At 40.9% G+C, this 19,046-nt stretch overlaps 1 protein-coding gene across 1 annotated transcript in view; it reads left to right on the top strand.

Moving 5' to 3' along the window:
- Positions 1-19,046, top strand: part of LRIG1 (leucine rich repeats and immunoglobulin like domains 1) — a 216,694-nt gene that overhangs the window by 12,225 nt on the left and 185,423 nt on the right. The window lies entirely within an intron of this gene.

Below are 19,046 nucleotides of genomic sequence, written 5' to 3'. Positions count from 1 at the left end.
ATATTTACTCCTTCAGTTTCTTGGGCGCTTAGTGTGACTCTTGTGGCCTGGTGTAATTTATTTTACTTAAACACAACCTGCTCAGCAGTATGTCTTTCATCACTTCTACCTTTTGGGGTCCGCCAATTTCAAATTGCAGAAATAGGGGATTTAATTTCAGTGTGTTCAGGACGGGAAAAGTTATAGTTGTGAAATTGCAACTTCTGACTGCATTTAATTGTTTTATTTTTTTTAAATATATTTTTGCTGTTTTGGCGAATAACCACTTCAAAGCATCTGATGTGTTGGTGCCAGACGCCTCAGAGTTATTGTTAGAAGCTTGTGAAATATAATTGGAAACAGTCCTTTGCTGCATTCTCGATTTGGCAGAGTTTGGCTCTAGAGGCAGATATGATTCAGAGATTGTCTTCCTTTGGAGGTGGGGTCTGCACACGAGTCAAGATCAATGAATCATCAGCGAGGTCTTCTTACATCTGGTAACACTTTGCAAAACTGAAAAACACATTTGTTTATACTTTACAAAATGCATAGGCTTTGCAGAGAGCACTCATATTGGAGCTGTGTGTTTTGATCACGACACTGCTGGAATTTAATATATGTTACTTAGTGAAGGACCAGGCTTATTTTTTGTTTGTTTAAAATCGTTTTTGTATTAGTTGTGCCCAGTGCATAATTTGAGCCGGTGGTGGGCACCAGCACTTATTTCTGAGGGCCGGCACTTATTTTTCTGCTTCAGACATTCAGTGCGAGACACATATGGGAAAGACGGAGAGAGAGAGAAAAACGAAAAAGGTTCTTAAAGGGATAAAGCAGAAAGCTGTAAGAGTGAGCTGAAGGGGCAGGGGGTGGCTGTAAATGGATCAAAGAGACCAGAGATGTCTTGAGGATTATGCTGCCTCAGTATTCCGTGCTCGTACATTTAATTGCAGCAGCCGCATGTTTCAGAGGAGAGCTTTGGGCACCAGCACGTTTTGATGTACAAATTAAGCACTGGCTGTGCCGCTTACTTTTTAATAGCATTTAAAAAAAAAAAACATTTTAGGACATTATGGTCAGACAAGAATATGTGTTCGGTGTTTGGTAGAGCCTACATCTAGGTCCAAGGTGGAAAAGAGTGAATGCATTACAGAGAACATTTTTATTACAATAGGAGCATCTCATGCTGGAAGTGCTCTGCTTGGAACTCTCTGGTGTGTAGTGGCCATGGTCAGACCAGCTTTCTTTAAGAAGCAGATGGAGAAGAGGCAGGGATGTGCAATTAGTAGCCCATATGCCTATAGACAGCATGCTACTCCACATGAGTGCTTCAGATGGTAGTGTGTGACTGTTTTGTGGCTTGTGTGTACTGTTTCAATGTTGTCACTGAGGCCCAGAGTTGTACTCTTATTGTGTGTTTTTTCACTGTGTCTAGGATTGAGGCTGTAAAAAGAAAAGAGTGAGGTACAGAATGCTTAAACATTAGAAGCTAGTACATGGGTGGGTGCTTTCTTTCTGGGTCTAGTTTCCATAGACTGTTGCTCAAGTGTGTTGCTGTAAAGGTGTGACTACGCTACGTAGAATAGAAGGGGCCAGGCAGCCATGCAAACATACAGAGTCCCACCATCTTTAGAGTGTTATTTATCATACAGTTTAAACCGCTTTCACTATAAAGCTTTGTAAAGCCCAGTTGTGAAAGTGCTACCTTTGGTGATGCATGCTTCCATTAAGAACAGTATTATTTCTGAAGTACACAGAGGAGCAACAGAAGGTAAGGATAGAAATGGGTATTATATAACAAGCCATTGTATGTGCCTTGAGGGCCATCGCTTGGAGTGATAGAAGAGACAGCCATAGGAATGTAATCAGCTCTACTTTATTCCCTGGGGTTGGGTCTTCTGCCAAATTGATCAACTGACAGCTTCCATGGTTAGCTCTCTGTTCTTCTTTACAGGACATAATAGTATTACCTTTTAAACTCTGAAAAGTGATGGTAAGTGAGCGAAGAAACTTTTTCCACAGGAGCGTGAACAAAACATTTAAAGCCCTCTGGTCTATATCATAGCTTGAACCACTTCAGAAATTGCACGTGGATGGTATGTCTCTCTGTGACATGGCAAATTTAATTCAACCCCCCCATTACAGCCAGAATTGGAGGGAAACATCTGATTTGTCTGTTCGTATGCAATTCATTTACTTAATACAATCTAATGTATTGGAGATATCCCTGGATTGTCAGTTACAGCAACCTGACATTTTCAAAAGCTGTATTCCTTTCTTACCCGGAACACTATCTGTCTTTTTTCCCTCTACTCCCCTTGTCTACAGTGAGACATTTCACATGCATCAGGCAAGGTTTAGTGATCGAAAAAAAAAAAGTAAATGTAAAGTTTGCCCATCAGAATGAAGCTCTGTAGCTTTTTTTTCTTGAACAGCATTTTATTGATTTTACCAAACCCTACAACATACAATGAATAATCCATCCTTTTCTCCCCAACCCTAGCTCACTCCCATCCAGCAATCAAAATATTTATTTGTCATATGTCCAGCCCTTCCAAAACGCTTTTGAATTTCTTTGGGCACCCTCTCTCTTCATAAACTGTTTTATCTTGTGAATAGTTCATATCCATTTCCCTTTCACAGTCGATCTCTTACCCCGGGGTCTCGGAATATCCCCATCCACGTACTGTTTTGCTTTAGGCCAGGAGGAACCCCAGATAAATCAATGTTAATTGGTAAGAAGTAGTGTCTAAGTCACTCCAGACCCCCAGTAGGTCTAATGGGGCGGTCATCTCCATCCCCACTCCAGTGACCACCTCTGACCTGTGGTGTACTTCAGTACCGGGCAGTCCCAGAGGATACGTAGGAAAGTCCCTGGTTGTCTGCACTTTTTAGACAGGAGTCACCGGACATTTCCTATATTATGTAGGTGTGTTCTAGTGTAATAAAATCTATGTAGAATTTAGAGCTGTAAAAACTCTGCAGCTTTTAGTAGAAAAGAATCTCAACACGTTGCCTTGAGTTGTGTTATGGAATTATCAGTCATTTAAATTATACCTTTGCCTGTCTATGCATGCTGGCTGTTCTCTGTTAGCTTGCAGAGTTAAACTGTGTCCGGTTTAGATAAGATTATGATATAAACTCCTATCCATCCTCTTGTGACCTGAATTGAGTTTTGTCCCCATTTATTGATGCTGCTGGATCTTACTGATACGAATTTTATTAACCGGAATAAAATAGGTTTGGTTTAATATAAAGTATCTCTTTGAGGAATGGGCTAGCTTCATTTAACTCTTTTTGTTCTAATGCATCACCATAATAGTGTGCCGTGAATCTCCTTTTCTGCCCAATGTCAGATTTTCATTTAAACTAGGATTAGTGTTCGAATTCTTGGTAGGACATATGAACCTTCTTAGCCTTTAAAATAGTGCTTCATAAGCAGTGTGACAAGAGCTTTGAAATTGTATTTGTTTGGGACTGGATTTTGGGGTCGGGTAGACAGTCTGGCCAGCGATACGAAACTCTAAATAAATTGAACTATAATACAGCGCAGTACATAGGATGCTCCTGGTCTGGTTCATGACCCTACATTATTGTTTTGTATTCTGACTAAGCAGTGAATTCTCATAAAAGTATTGGTGCTCATCTTCTGATTGCAGGCTGCCATACTGTAATGTTTTATGTTTCTCTGTAACTCAGTCTTGGTTCTCTACTATGGCTTAGAACTGGTGTACTGCGGCACAGCAGTGGCAGAAGATTATAATGCTCCACAGTGTACTGCTGCCATTAAGAATACGTTTTGTGCTGGCAAATTCATGCTTCTCATATCACCAAGTATATGCCTCCTTGGGGTACAAATCCCCCGTTATGGAGGGGGGGGGGGGGGGGGGGAGAGGGGCTACATGACAGCTTCAGTAGTTAATTGTCCTCTTTCTGGAGGGGCATCAAATTGCCCGTAGCCGAGTTTCCTCTTGTCCTACGGACTGGTAGAGTAGAAAAAGTGGGTGGGAGCATGCTGGCTTCTGCTTGTGGACATGTGGAGGAAGCCAGGGAAGGAAGTGAGCACAACCAGTAGGAATCTCCTGGTCTGGCAGCTAGTGAGGCATCAGGAGTTTGGCTCTTTCAGCTGCAGACAGTGCACCTTCCGCCTTGTAGCAGCAGGTGGTGCAGGGAACTCTCCAGTGTTGTAGTCCCACTTCCCAAACTCTGCAAAGTCCACTTTAGTTCCGTAGTGTTTCAACAAGTGACTATTTTAGGCATTTTTCAAGAATGGCTCGCAGGAGGGTATAAACTCTTAAACCATATAGCTGCCACTGGCCTTTTCAGAAATGTCATAAGTGGGGTTCAGCTAGTGTCACTGTTAGCATTTGCCTGGCAATTGTACTTAAGTTTCTGTGCTGGGCTAACAGACAAGGCTGCCCTCATTGGATCACATGAAGTGAAACTGCATGAACAAGACGTTTCCCATTATTATTCATTCAGAATTTATTTACCCCCTCGGTTTACATTCCCATTTGTAGCTTCCTCAGCTGTCTACCTAATTTGACCAGTTATCTTCTTACTCTGGTCTGAAACAGAGATGTAGTGTTTACCAGCTTATGACTTTGAACAATGTAGGCATGCTTAGTTTGCATTGTTTAAACCATCCCTCTTCATTCACTGGTCAGCTTTAATGTCATTCATATTTTTCCTCTGACAACCACAGCCTGCAGCATGTGACAGTGGGCCAGCCTTAGGCATGTGGCAGTGGAGAGCCCACTTCAGCCATTGTTTACTTTCCATGTGGTTGACTGTATTCTGCACAAGCACAATCTTGTCTCCCACAGAGGAAGTAGCCCCTCACTGCCACGGATTTGTGAGCCATTGAGTGCTTTTTATTTTTTTTAATTTTTTTTTCTTTTAATTTTCTTTTTTAAAGTTTGTGGGCGACAGCTCTCTATACGGTACTGATGGACCATCACCACAGCTTGCAGTCCACAGTGTCTTTACCGCATGCTTGCAGTCGCCATTTTATGAATGTGCTTCTAATCATTCGCAGATGGCTGCTCTTGCTTGTGCACGCCCACACATTTTTTTTTATATAGATTTCCCAAAACGTTACAAAATCATGCGATGGCAAAGCCAATAGGCTGGCAGTCAATACTAGAGTTATTGACTTAGCCAGTGCTTGTACATTTCTCTGGCTACTTATTGGAAGATTACTTATTTCTGTACAGAAATTCCCTTTATGCATGAAAGGTATCTTGTAGACTTTCAATTACACTAAATATTCCTTTTGACATAAGACTATTATGTTAATTAGTTGTTATTGTAAGTGGAGCTGGCTAAACAGGAGGTGTTGTCTTTCACCTTGACATTACTGGCTTGTGCACTACCCAGGAATGTTTTGGGAGAATGAGCTTGGTAAGTTTGTAATAAACCTGTTAATTAAAATTCACGAGGGACGACTGTCCCAGCAGTACATGAAAGTGATGCAAGGAAAAACCGTATTTAGGAAACTTAAACGTACATGATGCAATCAATACCCAGCATCCAAATAAACAAGAAATATATACTCAATCAGGATGCTGTTGAATTCCTACTGGCACTGTAGTCTTTTGTTCTTGTTGTTGTGTTCCCTAAAACGCAAGCATATGGTTTGGTGTTGATATTGTGTCTACCATTGTTGGAACCATCTCGGTACATCTTTTCATTTGTTGTTGTTGGAGAGCACTTATAAGGAATGCTGAGCTTAAACAAATATATATGTACTTGGATGATTTGCTGTTTATTACTTTGAACATTTCCTGATTTCTTCCTGCTTTAGCGCAGTAATTGCTAAAAACGTTTCTCCCTCGAACGTATAGGCATGCCCAACGTCCTTTTATTAAAGTACAAACAAAGAATTGTATATTTACATTTGGCCATGAGTTGATCATCTTTAAAATTTCTGAAGTTTGTTCCTTCTACTTTCTGGAAAAATTGCTAATTATTGTGACATTTGCACTTACTTTCAGACAACTGCAGGAAACAATTTTGCATGTTATTTCGGTGATTGGCACCATTAAATCTTTGTAATATTAGTTTCAGCCTTGGCATTCAAAAGTATCCTGTAATGCGGAGGTTTAAAAAAAAAAAAAAAAAAAAAGAAAGTTCACTATTTTTGAGTGCCTGTACATATCTGTCACTTGATGTGCCGAATGCAGACTCTGACAACCTTTTTGTTAATTGAGTGGTCAAGGAATTACCAGTTCCAACTGATTATTTAAAACGTTTGAACCGCACCAAAAGCAGATAAGGGCAGACCTTGGTCTAAGTCAAAGATACAGACCTATTCCGGTTCTCCAGGCTGCTCCTGCGAGAGGTCTTCTAAACACTCCAAGCTTTCAGATGAGTTCAAGTTGAAGAAGAAACACAAGAAGTTGATGCATAACTGTTACTCATCCTGCCACACTCATTCAGAGAGGATGCGTGGATGTCAGTGTACCTCCCAGCCGCAGTCTCCTACAGAGTAACCAGTTCCTACAGCCCACACAGATGCTTCCTGAATTTCAGGGTCCGTTGCCAGTGCCTCAACAAGTTGAGGCTTTTAAGGAAGCCTTCTTGGGCGCCCTTCTGGCTCCCTCTGGGGTGCCGTTGAGCCCCAAGGAGGTCTCCAGGAAGCCTACCATCATTGGATCCACCCTGTGTCGCCTGCATCTCTTGACTCCACTGGTAGTGCCTTCCCTGAGCCAGGTCTGGTTCCCAACCTGACTTCAAATCCAGTGCTGCGAACCACACTGGTCCATGCTGTGTCGACTACACCAGAGGAAGAACCCATTTTGTTATTGAAATCCAAAGTAAACATGACATGACCTCAACCAAAGTGTCTCCCACCACAACGTTTAGTACAGTCTGTCCAGTCTCATCATGACTTGGATAAAACAATGCAGCTGCCTTGGATGCTTCCCATTCCTTTTTTTCTCAGACTCAAACCACAGTCAACACTGTGATACTGGAGATTACGGGCATAAGGGACACTGGAGTGAACTCTCCACTTGGCCCTTCCATAGAGGAATCAACTTCTTTTGCTGTGGTGATCAGATGGACATTTTCAGTCTGAAGTTAAAATAATGACCTGATGGAGGTCCTGCAACCTGGGCAGGCCTCCACGGAATTGCTTCTCCTTTTTAATGAAGCAGTACTCCGCATGAGACATGCTGCTAGCACTGTCGACAATGGTTAGGGGCAAGACTAAGTAGTCGCGGAGCTGCACGATGCCACCTGCTGACATGCGCACACAATACTGATAAAAATACTCAGATCCAAACTGGTGCCTGGGTTAGTCATTGATGATGCTATTAGAATGGTAACACCAAGGCAGAATGAGATTTCCAGAGTGTAATTGGCCTGATTACAACATTTTAAATTAGAAAACCATGATATTTACCCTGTTCAAATAACATTATTCCCATTCTAAGTTTCCCCACCATCCTGTTATCGTAGATTTCACACTAGGCAATCAGACACTCTTTAGGCCCACTGTCCTCTTTCCCCACTTATAACCTTCCTGCAAAGCGTGGCTGTTGTTGCTTTCTATAGTTCCCCAGTTGATTTGGCTCTCATGGTGTGCAGGCAGGGAGGGGGATTGTTCCAGGGTTTGTTGTTAATTTCTTAATAAATACGGTTTTCTGAGTTTGAATCTAAGCAGATCTAAGTCTGCCTTCCATGTGTCTGAGTTGTATAAATTGGGTGCATAAATTGTCTAACAGTAGCATCTATTATTTACACGGATTAGAAAAGGCTGACGTGGGTATTCAGCAAATTATGAAATAACGTTTTTACAAATATTTGATTTGTAGGTTTGTGGATTGCAGTAAAATTGTGTTTTTTCTCATCTGTGGCTCCGATTTCTGTAATAACTCCGTAGCTGGTGAAACCTGTGGATGAAAAAGTAGTACGTTGCTGTGCTGCAGGTATCATTAGGAATACGTCCCCTCTTCCTTCTCCCATCCTGTATGTTAACCCGCTCACCTTTCTTTCCGCCTCCTTCTCTTCCTCGTCCTTCTCCCCTCCTCCACGTACTTTATCCCTGGCCCATCAGTTCAAGGCTGGCTGGGACTGAAGTGTAATGTGACCTCTCTGCTGTTAGACACTTGTTGTGGCATTACAGGCAGTGGCATTTCTTTGTATTATTTTACCAGTGTAACTTGGTTTATTAGTTAAGGAATGCAGCAAAACACTGATGGCTGCACTCTTCAGTATATGTCTATTGTGAGGCAATAGCTGCTTGTTCGAGCAAATCCCTGCACAGGCATAGGTTTAGAGGCAACTCCTGTGTTACAACCTTGCGTAATTGTTTGCTTCCTTTGATATTCTTAGAATTGCGGTGAGGAAGTTAATTAAAGTGCCAAATTAAACTAAATGCGTACTTTTGGATTGAATTATCTGAGCTCTTGAGATTATAACTAATATCCTTAAACTTACTACTACGTGGTTAAATCAATATCTGGGTGTTAGTTTTGCTGGCGATGAAGTAGGTCTGAATTCAGATGTGGTTTATATTTACATTGTGACATTGTTATTTGCTCGTTCGACTTTTATCTTAATGAGCTTCGCTTTTGGGTGTCAAAGTCTTAAATTTGCTCGCGTTAGGATTTGTTCTACATTTGGAGGCAGTTTTCACTGTTTATGAAATGTCCTGCCAAATAACAGGAGTACTGCTGGAAATTTGTGGGAGTCCTACATTTTATCAGGCAGGTTTTCTACTTTTCAGGCTGCATTGACCTTGGTTAGATTTTAGCTCACGACCTGCCGATGCACATGTTTATTGTGGCAAGCTTTCGGCTCTTGGAGCTATCCTCCCTAAATGTGCATGAACACTGAAACTGCCTACTGCTGAAACCTAAAATAGTTTGGGGGTGTTCCCTGCTCATTGCAACTCTGGAATCACATTTACTCCTGGCCTTGACTGGTGTATACTTGCATAATTTTACTGGAATGTAATCTACCTGCACAAGATAATGTTTTGGGGTGTTCACCTACTTTTGCAGGTAAGACAACACAAAAGCCCTAAACCCCCACCTTAAATACTGCATTTGTGATTGCTGTACTATACTGGGAGTATTTTCGCAGTCTTTGGAGCTTGTTGCAGATGAAACATTTTGGCATTCCAGATTATATGAATAAGAGCTGTGATTTTCATGTGCAGACTGCAGAGTTTATGCAATCTAGGTCACTTTAGGGCACCGTGTGACTGGCCAGCATGCATACTGTATTTGGTATATGCCCGTGTGTGTTCAAGGAGCGAGGAATTCTTAACAAATATATAACTCGCTTTTCACGGATAACTGTTGTTGATGGTGTTTACATGCCACACATTGAGGTTCAAAAGGAAAATTGTTACAGGAGAGATTTTGTGCGCTTTGTAAATTTGCAAAGGTGGCCATTAAAAGTTGTGCTTTAATCTAATAATTTTGTTTCTGATCCTATATGGCTTTAATCTAATAATTTTGTTTCTGATGCTATATATGTGTGTGGGTATTTCCAACCAGCGTTTAGTGAAAATATGTCCTCTGTGTCAAATTGTTCCCCACCAAATTTAACTCTTTCCAGTCCCAGTCAGTTTTCTTTTACATATAATGACTGTGGTAAATGTTGTCTTCTGTGAGTGCTGATTTGGAAAAAATATTACATTCACTATTCACTTGGGGATTTAAAAGTAGCGCGGGCCGTGATATTGATATTTGCATATTAAGTGTTGATGGGGCAAGGGGCACTTAAAGTGCATTTATTTAAGCATAGTTGCCCCTAGTTTATTTTAAGAAAATTAGATGTAAAATTCAACACAACTGCATACATTTTAAGCTTATGGGCCATCTCTAGGTCACTGAAAATCCCATCCACTACATAAGCATCACTATGCTACACAAGATATTAATTCAGACATTCAAAAAGGAAGTAGGATTTGACATTGAGGGATTTTCCTTTTAGGATATTTTAATAGATGGAACAGAAATAAATAAAATCCTTTTCACCAATACAGGAACACTTCAGTCTTCCAGCCAAAGGCACATTTTTTAAATAACTGAAGTTAAGGGATTTACTTGGAGGTAGTAGACATGACTATGCCACTGTTTGTCAAAACGCAGAATTAAGAGAAGGGGAATAGAATAGCCATTTAGATCGATTCAGAACAACTTGTAAGCCAGACACAGAGCCTAGTCGACAGTGCGTGAAAACACCTATGTTAACTATCAGATCAAATATCAATGCACATCTTATTATACCTTGTTTATGCCATATTACACACTGGCTAAAATTGGGGAATGGGATTGTAGTGACTGATTGAAAATGCCTCTGATGCAGTGCTAAGGTGTATTGAGAACACTTATTTGTAGAATGTCACAAGTACACAAAATATGACTAGAACTACAAAAAAATATAACCACTTTAATGGAGCAAAATGTAGTGATTAAATGAAAACTGCCTTAGCTGGCTGTCTCATGTATAAAGAAAAGTGGAGCTTTAAAGATAATATATATTGCAAACCCTGGTAGTGAAGAAACTGGTAGCAAAAATCCCACTCACTATTCAAGAATGCGACACATAAATAAGAGAACTGATGAACTGGGAACTTGTTAGAAGCGAGCAGGAATCTTATTACACAATTAAGATTGGCGACCGTAGCAACACATCATTTTGGTAGGGAAGTAATATATGATCGCAGCGACTAACCAGCTATTAAAATTGTACTGCAAGTAGCTTCAATGATGGTAGAAATGTAGTAATCTTGTGTGGGAGTTGGCAAGAAGTGAATCTGGTGTTAGGACTGTAAATTGATCTATATTTTGAACACTGTACAAGTTTGTATAACCAACTTGTATCAACTAACAATTCAGTTTTGTAGTATGTGCTGTAAATACACACCATTGTTATTGCTATTGTGTATATCAGTGTAACAGGGTTCTAGTTAACATTCCCTACCCTCGTTTGGTGAATGATGTGTACAAAAAATTGTCATCTGCTATTTGCATTGCCTAGCTTAAAATTGGGGCTTCCGATGTAGATGTGAAGGGCAGGATCCATACAATACTTCCAGGATGTACTTTTGCCCCATTTCTTGTTACCATCTTCGTGACAGCAATTGTACGATTCAATGCAAATCACTTAGTTGACTAAATATCGAATTAAATATATAAGTGCTGTCAGTAGAAGTGTTAAGTACTGTTGTGGCAGATATCTCCAAAGTGAGTTGCTGAACTTTATTTTGTGTTGGTAGGAGCTTAAAAAAGGTGGCGAGCTAACTTGATGCACATAATATATTTTCTGCGGGTTGGGGTTAATTGGCACTATGGACTCTGAAAAGGTATTGTTTTTTCTACTATATAAGATTTTATTATATACAACCTACTTTAAGTAGAACTTCATTAGAGGTAAACGGGACCCAAATTTGATACATAGTCATAATTCAGTGACTCATAAATTGAAAACCCATCTCAGGCTGTGAACTTATTTGATCAGCTAGGACATTATGTTTATAAGATGATGCAAGTTTCACAAGCTACCTTCCATAGTCTAACCACATAGTAAGCTCTAGTGACACTAAAATGATATATTGAGCGGCAAGCAGTTCGAGCACTATATGCGTGGTCACGCTGGAAAACGTTCTGTAAACTTTGTAAACAAGAACATCGTACAGAAATGGCTGCAAAGAGGTACTCTGAGAGCACGACTTTGGAGTAAAAGAGGTTTTCATACATCCCACAAAGTCAGCACACTTCACACTGAGCAAATGCAATAAAAGGTATGCTATATAAAGAAAGACTCCTTTTTTCAGGTGTAACAACAGTGTTCCTCATGGCCCTGTCTAAAATTAACTTTGAAATGTTGTTTTGTACCCCTACACGTTCTGCCCCAAATGTAAATCCTGTTAACAGATGATGTGGTACTGTGAGTACTAGAATGAGATGCTTAACACAACTGAGAAAGTTCTGCGCTGCATTGATCCAGATGGCAGGATACCCTCCTGGGTGAGTTGTATGCTATACGAATGCACATAACATAACAGATTATCCTGAAGTAGCTGCACCGTTTTAGCATTAATATGTGGCTATTTTCCTTGCATTTATGGTAGAAAATCATTCAAGAGTCTTAATTTACATTTATATCAGATTCACTTTAGCACAGAAAAATGCAGCTCATAAACCTGCATTTCCATTGAAAAGCTGCCATTTGATTACATTAGCAAACATTGTGTCTACCCAAAGTAATAAAAGGGAAACTGGTATAGCCAGATTTGTGTATGGCTTCAATACACATTAATTATTGTAAACATTGCTTTCAAAACCTGATTATTCGCTGCTCTGACTCCTGCAGTACTCAAGTAACAACAGCGTCTGATTCAATTAGATCGTTCAAGTTTTACTAGGCTTTCACAAGCATATTGCTAATTAACCAATAATATGTAGTAAAGCTCTGATGTTTGAAGTTTGTCCGGTAATGTTCAGCTAACAAGGTGGCCTGATTGAAACGTGAGCGTTTCTGTTTTGCTTTGGCTTTCATGAAGAGGTTACTAATTAAAACCTGGATTATGACGAAGTTCTACAAAGCTGTCGTTATGATGTCCTTTCTGTGAAACATTGAAGATATTTGACAGGATCCCTGTGAAATACGGGTTTTAGCATTATATTTTGTACAATAAAAGCACCCAGAAATGTCAGGTACACACAATATGCAGCACATATACAGGCCTGGTGATACGCTGTTTATTGCCAATTGTTCATATTAATGTGTGGGCATGAAAGATGAGATGTGACGCCTTGTGTGGATCATAATAGCCTCTCCGTCAACAATGGGATTAAATAGCATATTATCCTCTGTATGTTTGATATATGGTGTTTGTCATGCTGCATTCAGATCTGTAAAAATTATAAATAAGACTGAATATAGGGCCATTTTTCCCTAGGACCACCATTCACTGCTAATAACATTCGATATGACGTTTGCACTCTAGTAATAAAAGTGTGTATTCTAGTATATTAGCACAATTTCTCTAACACCTTGTTTTATTGTGTTACATTACTTTCTGACTTGTAAGCATAGCCCTACCACACTGCAGACGTGCCCTGTCCTGTAACTGAGGCTCATCTGGTTAAACCCTGTGTACTTGACCCTGGCACGACCACTACTCTTCTGGTACTGTAATAAAATACTGACTGTTTAGAGCCTGATGTCCACAACTCCCCGGATCATCCGCGTGTTTGCTGCCAAATGCCCCAGTCACATGTGCGAACTATAGCAATATATATTAAATAACCCTTTCCAAGCCATGTAGTCCCATTTCCAAGATATCCGTGCCACACCTTGCATGCATGCTTGTAACTTCTGCTCCGTTAAACTCGTTTCAGTTGAAATATGTGAGAAAGAGAGAGACACACACACACCCCATTGATCTACAGCTCCACAACAAAACGGAGTCTACAACCAACCCTCTCTTTTGATTGGGTAATTATATTAAAACAAAATATTGACAAATGTATACTTTCTATAAAATGTCGTATTTTACAGATTCTCGGGATCGCTTTGTTACAGTTTGGCCCCCCTCCACCCCCTTTTGATGGATTCAGTTTCTTGGGTATGTGTTGAATCTATTTTTCCCAACCTGTGGGGCCATGTGTATTATCTGGCCAGGATGCCTTGACAAAGGAGTAATATACTGTTTGTGTGTTAATGAACAGCCAAAACTTCGCAAGTGAGAAAGCCAGCAATATCAGAGTGAACTTTACACTCTCCAAAGTGTGAAGTGATGGTGCTGAAAGGAGTTTATGACCCAAGTGGAACAGCAAGGCTGCCTTTGATGTATGAGTACTCAAGAAGGCAGAACAAACCAACCAATATAATCCTGGGACTTCTGGTGTGCTTCTTGTGTCAAAGTAGAGGTTTGAACCTGTGGGTGGTTTTGCCTAATACAGTTCTGTTATTTGCCTGGGCATCCAAACTGTGATATCTTGAATTAAGCAGTTTCTCTGCAGTCAAATTCTGTTGCCCGTTAGATGCTCCAAACAATGCTGCAGTCTGTATAAAATCCCGGGCCCTGTAAATTAAAATTGGATGTAGAGTGACTGCTTTAAACGAAAAGTAAAGCATGAAACGTCGACTATAATGGACAGTGTGGCAAGTGGAATGTGTGGTTTTTCACTCCACGTGTGTGGAGGTTATTGGGAAAGACTTTTAATACATGCATCGCTCCTCTCATTAGCTCACATGGAAATATGCATGGATACAAATGCACGTTTCTTTTCTGTTCCGAACTATGAGACATTTATTTAATTGGAAGATGGTCTCTGGTAAGGATTACTCGTGAAAAACATAAGGTACACAAATGTTACTTTTTATTTATTATGTGTGTTAGATTCCAACAGGTCAAAGCACCTGCACGCTCGACCTAAAAAGATCTATCTGTCGGCTTTTAAACGCGCCCACCAAACACCCATCACTATCACTCATTCATGGGTTTGCCGTTCAAAACTCCTTTGCCAACAAAGGTAAATGCTTTACGTTTGTTCCTCCTTGGGGCGGTTTTGTTACCGCCTTGCAGACTGCCCCTGTTACATGGATAATTACACGATTGCCGATATGTTTGACTGCGAGCAAAATTCTTTTTCATTTTTGTGAGTCTCCTTCACGCTCATGCTTATGGCGGCCATGGCACTTTGAACTGACTTACTTATGTCAACTGTTTTACTTTTCATTTTCAATGTAAGTGGCAAGAAAAATCCAGTTTGTATTTTACAACGCTCAGAGCTCTAACTCGAGCAAACACAAGAACCATTGCATTGCAAATGCTTGTTTCATGTGTTGCTGCCTCCTTGTTTTCTACGCTTTTCTGAGGACGGGGAAATGCAACTGAAAATGAGAGAATTGAGACTTTGTGCATGTTCACATTGATCTCCAGGCCTGTCCTGCACTCGCCTGCACTCTGTGTGCTTAACTTGTGCACGTGGTTGGAAGTGGTGGGCTCTGGCACTTATTTTTGACATATAAGTAGCAGTGTTTGACCCTCACCGGGGGAGAGAATGGCAGAAAAGGGAGAAGACCCTCATGGGAAAGCTGCGAAAAGGAAGAACGAAGGGTTGAAAAGGAACATGTCAGATGGAGACAAAGTTTAGGTTGAGAGGAAAGAGAGGCAAGAGGTGAAATGCATTCTTGGTGTTCTACCCATGAGTATAGTGTGTTTCAAAGGAACATGTTGGATTATTGTCATTATAATTAGTGTTATTATTGTTATCGTCCCCATTAAGCTCTGCCAGATCTGACGAACCTGCAGTGAGAGCCCTGTATGCGGAATCTCCCCCAAAAAGGGGAAGTCCATAGAAGTGTGGGAAAAAGAATTCATACAGAAAACCTTTTGAATGTAAAGAAAAAGAATAAAGGTTTTGTGACAATTTCGCATATCCAACATATGGATACTGTATAACTCTATTCCCAACACCTATACGGGTTTGGAAAGGTATGCTGTAGCAAAGGTACGGTAACCCTACATTTTCCTTTCATGCCTGGTAGTTTTGTGAATAGTGTACTAAATCGTAAATCTCACTAGTGAGATTTACTACTTTTTTTTTTTTTTTTTTTTTTGTGGATAGTCTGGCTCTAAGATTGCTTTGGCTGGACCAGAGAAAGGAAAGGGCTGTGGCCGCCTGTGGAGGAAAGCTTAGCAGCACCTGTTTTCCAGCAGTGAAATTAAATCTGTTTGCATGAAACTCCAGCCACATGTTACCCATGGATATCGTTTTTCTTCCGTGGATATGCTGAAAACTGGTGACTTTCTTTTGTGCCATAAATAGCCAAAGACCTGGTTGAGTAAAGTATGTGCCCCCTACTCCAGTGGAATATAATCCCCTTAAACTAGCAGTATCTAATTTCCACAGGCAGTTGGCATCAACTGGAGCCTCCAGCTGTGATCTTTGGAAGGAGCATATTTTATGATATAGATTTGATAGACGCAAGCCGTCCTCGCAACAGGGGGTGAAAACCCAGACTGCTGCATTCAGACCATCGAGCTCTCTCTTTTTGATACTTGTGCACTTATATAACATTTTTAATAGCCGGCGTTTGGTAGGCTCCCAGACTGTCTTATTCTTTACATACTATATTCCCATCCTGGAAAAACGTGTGGGCTCTTAGCTCAACAGACACTCAGCTGGTTTGTGCCAATACTGTGGTCACTTCAGCCCTTCACCCGTCTCCAAACAGTGTTAGGTGCTGAGCTCTTAAGTGGCTCTCGTTAGGCTTATCGCACTGCTTCACCCTGTTTCTGGGCTTATTTGTGTCCTCCTCGACAGGCCTTGTGTGCCTCCACAAGGACCCTATTCTGGGGATACTGCTGTACATGCTTCAGCAGGGGTGTGGAATTTATTAAAATATCTACTTGTCCAGGGGACAGGTTGCTTCTCAAATCTACTTGTCCTGTAAAAAGATCTACTTGTCCCTTTGGTGCCATGTAGTGTGGCGACAAATTATGGCAGCAATTAATAGCCTCTCTGATTATGCCAGGGCTACTACCGTAGTAGGGCTTGAATACTTGGAGTTTCAATCCCTACTGTAGCAATTTCCTTATTTTGCCACCTTTCTGCAGATCTGCATACTGGGGCTGGAGGAAGCAGTAAGCAATAGTTCCAGGGCTGGAATGCCTTTGAGTCTGCAAACCTACTAACCTGCATGTTTTAAAGATTTTTACCAGCTTCTCTCTAATATTTTCCCATAATAAGAAAGGTTGGACATTTACTCCTGACAATGGCAGAATTAGAACTTCTTCCAGGGTTGGGAAGAAAGTGGCTGGAGGGAAAATGAACTTGCAAATGCTCAATAGATTTTCACATGAGCGATGCGAAAGTGTTAGCACCCATTTGAAATGGGTGCAAACTGCGATTGGTTTGCGCCCGCGTTCTTGGTCACAAAACAATCCTACATTGCACTGCGAGTTGCAATTAGGAAGGGAACACCCCTTACTAATTGCGAGTCGCAAACCCGTTTTGTGATTCGGTAACCAGGTTACTGAATCGCAAAACTGGGTTTGTGCATCGCAATGTGCTTTTTGCACGTCGCAAACAGCGAAAGTCGCTGTTTGCGACATGCAAAAAGCTACCTACATGTGGGTCTTGGTCCCTAATTAGGTCTGGTGTTAACAAAGACATTTTGTTTTTATTAAACTTCTATTTCGGCTGGCTTTACTGTGAGTGATCGCATTCTGCTCTTCCACAAGGAGCATATTGCCACACAAAGTAGTTTTGTTCAGTGTCAGGAACTACAGTGGCAATCAGTGACGTAACGAAACTGGAGGGTGTCCCTTTGCAAAGAACATGGAGGAGCCCTCTCTCCAGACTCACTCAGGGCAGGTGCTGTGCTGACGAGGCCCCCTGGAGGGCGGCTGCGGGGCCTTTGTTATGCCGCTGGTGGCAACGTGTGCTTTAAGAGTTCAAAAACTTTTTGGGGGGGTTTTGCCAATGTTTGTTACAATGTTGAGGGCCTGGTAGCTCCCACAACAATAAAGTGTTACAAAAGCCATGTCAAAACAAGACACGCATTGATGAAACTAAAAGACTTATAAAAATATGTCAGATCAGTTGGCTTTGTCAGTGTTTGTTTATTTTCATGCTTCCCATAATCGTGTTGAAAATGGTTACACTGATTTTCCATTAGAAATATTTTTGGGAAATACTAGCATGCATCAACACATTTTACTAAATGACACTTCATTTGCATATAATCAGAGAGCATTCTGGGAGCATTATACTTAGCCTCTTAGCCTAAACTTTTCAAACATGTGTGTACACGTTTTTTTTTTTTGTACTGGAACCAACGTCAGTAGTGAAGTGTGACCTTAAAACATTTATTTACAGCACGCACCCTAATAATGAAGGCTTTCAAATAATGAACCATAAATACAAGTTCGAACAGCATTATCTTTTGGAAACACATTACCTCAACTGCAGAGAGTTCAACTCTCTGTAAACAGGCAGCCAAAGGGTTTGTGCTGCAGGGGGTTGGGCCTACTTGTCCCAAGGACAAAGTAAACATAAAAACTTGTTGCCCTTGACCCCAAACAAGATGTCCCGGGCGTCGGGCGATAGGAATTCCACATCCCTGTTCAGTTTCCCTTGCCATTTTAACACTGGCAATCCCCAGATCATCTTTATCCGCACCTCTTTGACAAATTTAATTACTACTCCAATATCTAGCTACCTAGCCTCAATTTAATACTTAATGGCTTTATATTATCTCATTCTCAGCTCTTCCAAACTTGAAATTATCTTTCTCCCAAGTAATCTAACCCCTCTTTCATCTCTCCTGGTTCCCTACTCCGACTTTCTCTCCCCACCTCCAGCTGATATTACTTGACTCCCGCCTGCTCCTTGACTTACATAGCCTACACGGCAGCTAAATATGGGGTATTAAATATACGAATAATCTGTTCTTGCCTCTGAATAATCCTTTAAGAAGTCTTTAGTCTTGAGCAAATTGGATTTTTGTAATAGGTTGCTAGTGGAGGTAGAAATCTTAAAATATTGTTTTTGCCTATGGACAAATTCATTGGCTTTGCTATTTGTGAGTTCTTCGCTGTCCACTGCTGCATACCTCTGTCCTCCAAAGCAGTCCGACCATTTTGCTGTTGAGCAGCATTAGCGTGCAATTGAAACCACTCACTGTGATGTTTAAGGCCAGTCGTGGCCCAACCCCACCAGGACATGGCAGAGACATTATTATGTAGACATATTCCCAGATATGCTCTGCCATGTCCCAGTTCATCAACTGTTCCCAAAACTCTCTGCGCCTGCTCTAGCTTTTGTTCATTCCATGTGCATGGTCCTCTTCACTTCCCTTTGAATGTCAGCGAAGTCTTTATTAAAGAAATTCAAACCCCCACTGAAGGCTTTGACCTGCTGGAAGTTTAGTATGCAGAACCTCCCTAACCCCCATTCTGAGTGTTTAATTTGAGCCAGTAGTTGCAGGTGGAGTACACCAGCACTTTTTTTTTTTTTTAACTGCCACTTCTTTTTCCTGAGCAATCTTTGATCTAGGGTTATAGAGAGAAAACAGAAAAGAGAGAAACA

The sequence above is a fragment of the Pleurodeles waltl genome, chromosome 9, assembly GCF_031143425.1.
Source record: "Pleurodeles waltl isolate 20211129_DDA chromosome 9, aPleWal1.hap1.20221129, whole genome shotgun sequence".
Lineage (NCBI taxonomy): Eukaryota > Metazoa > Chordata > Amphibia > Caudata > Salamandridae > Pleurodeles > Pleurodeles waltl.
Note: the sequence above shows the minus strand (reverse complement) of the source record. Positions and strands in the feature narration are given on the sequence as shown.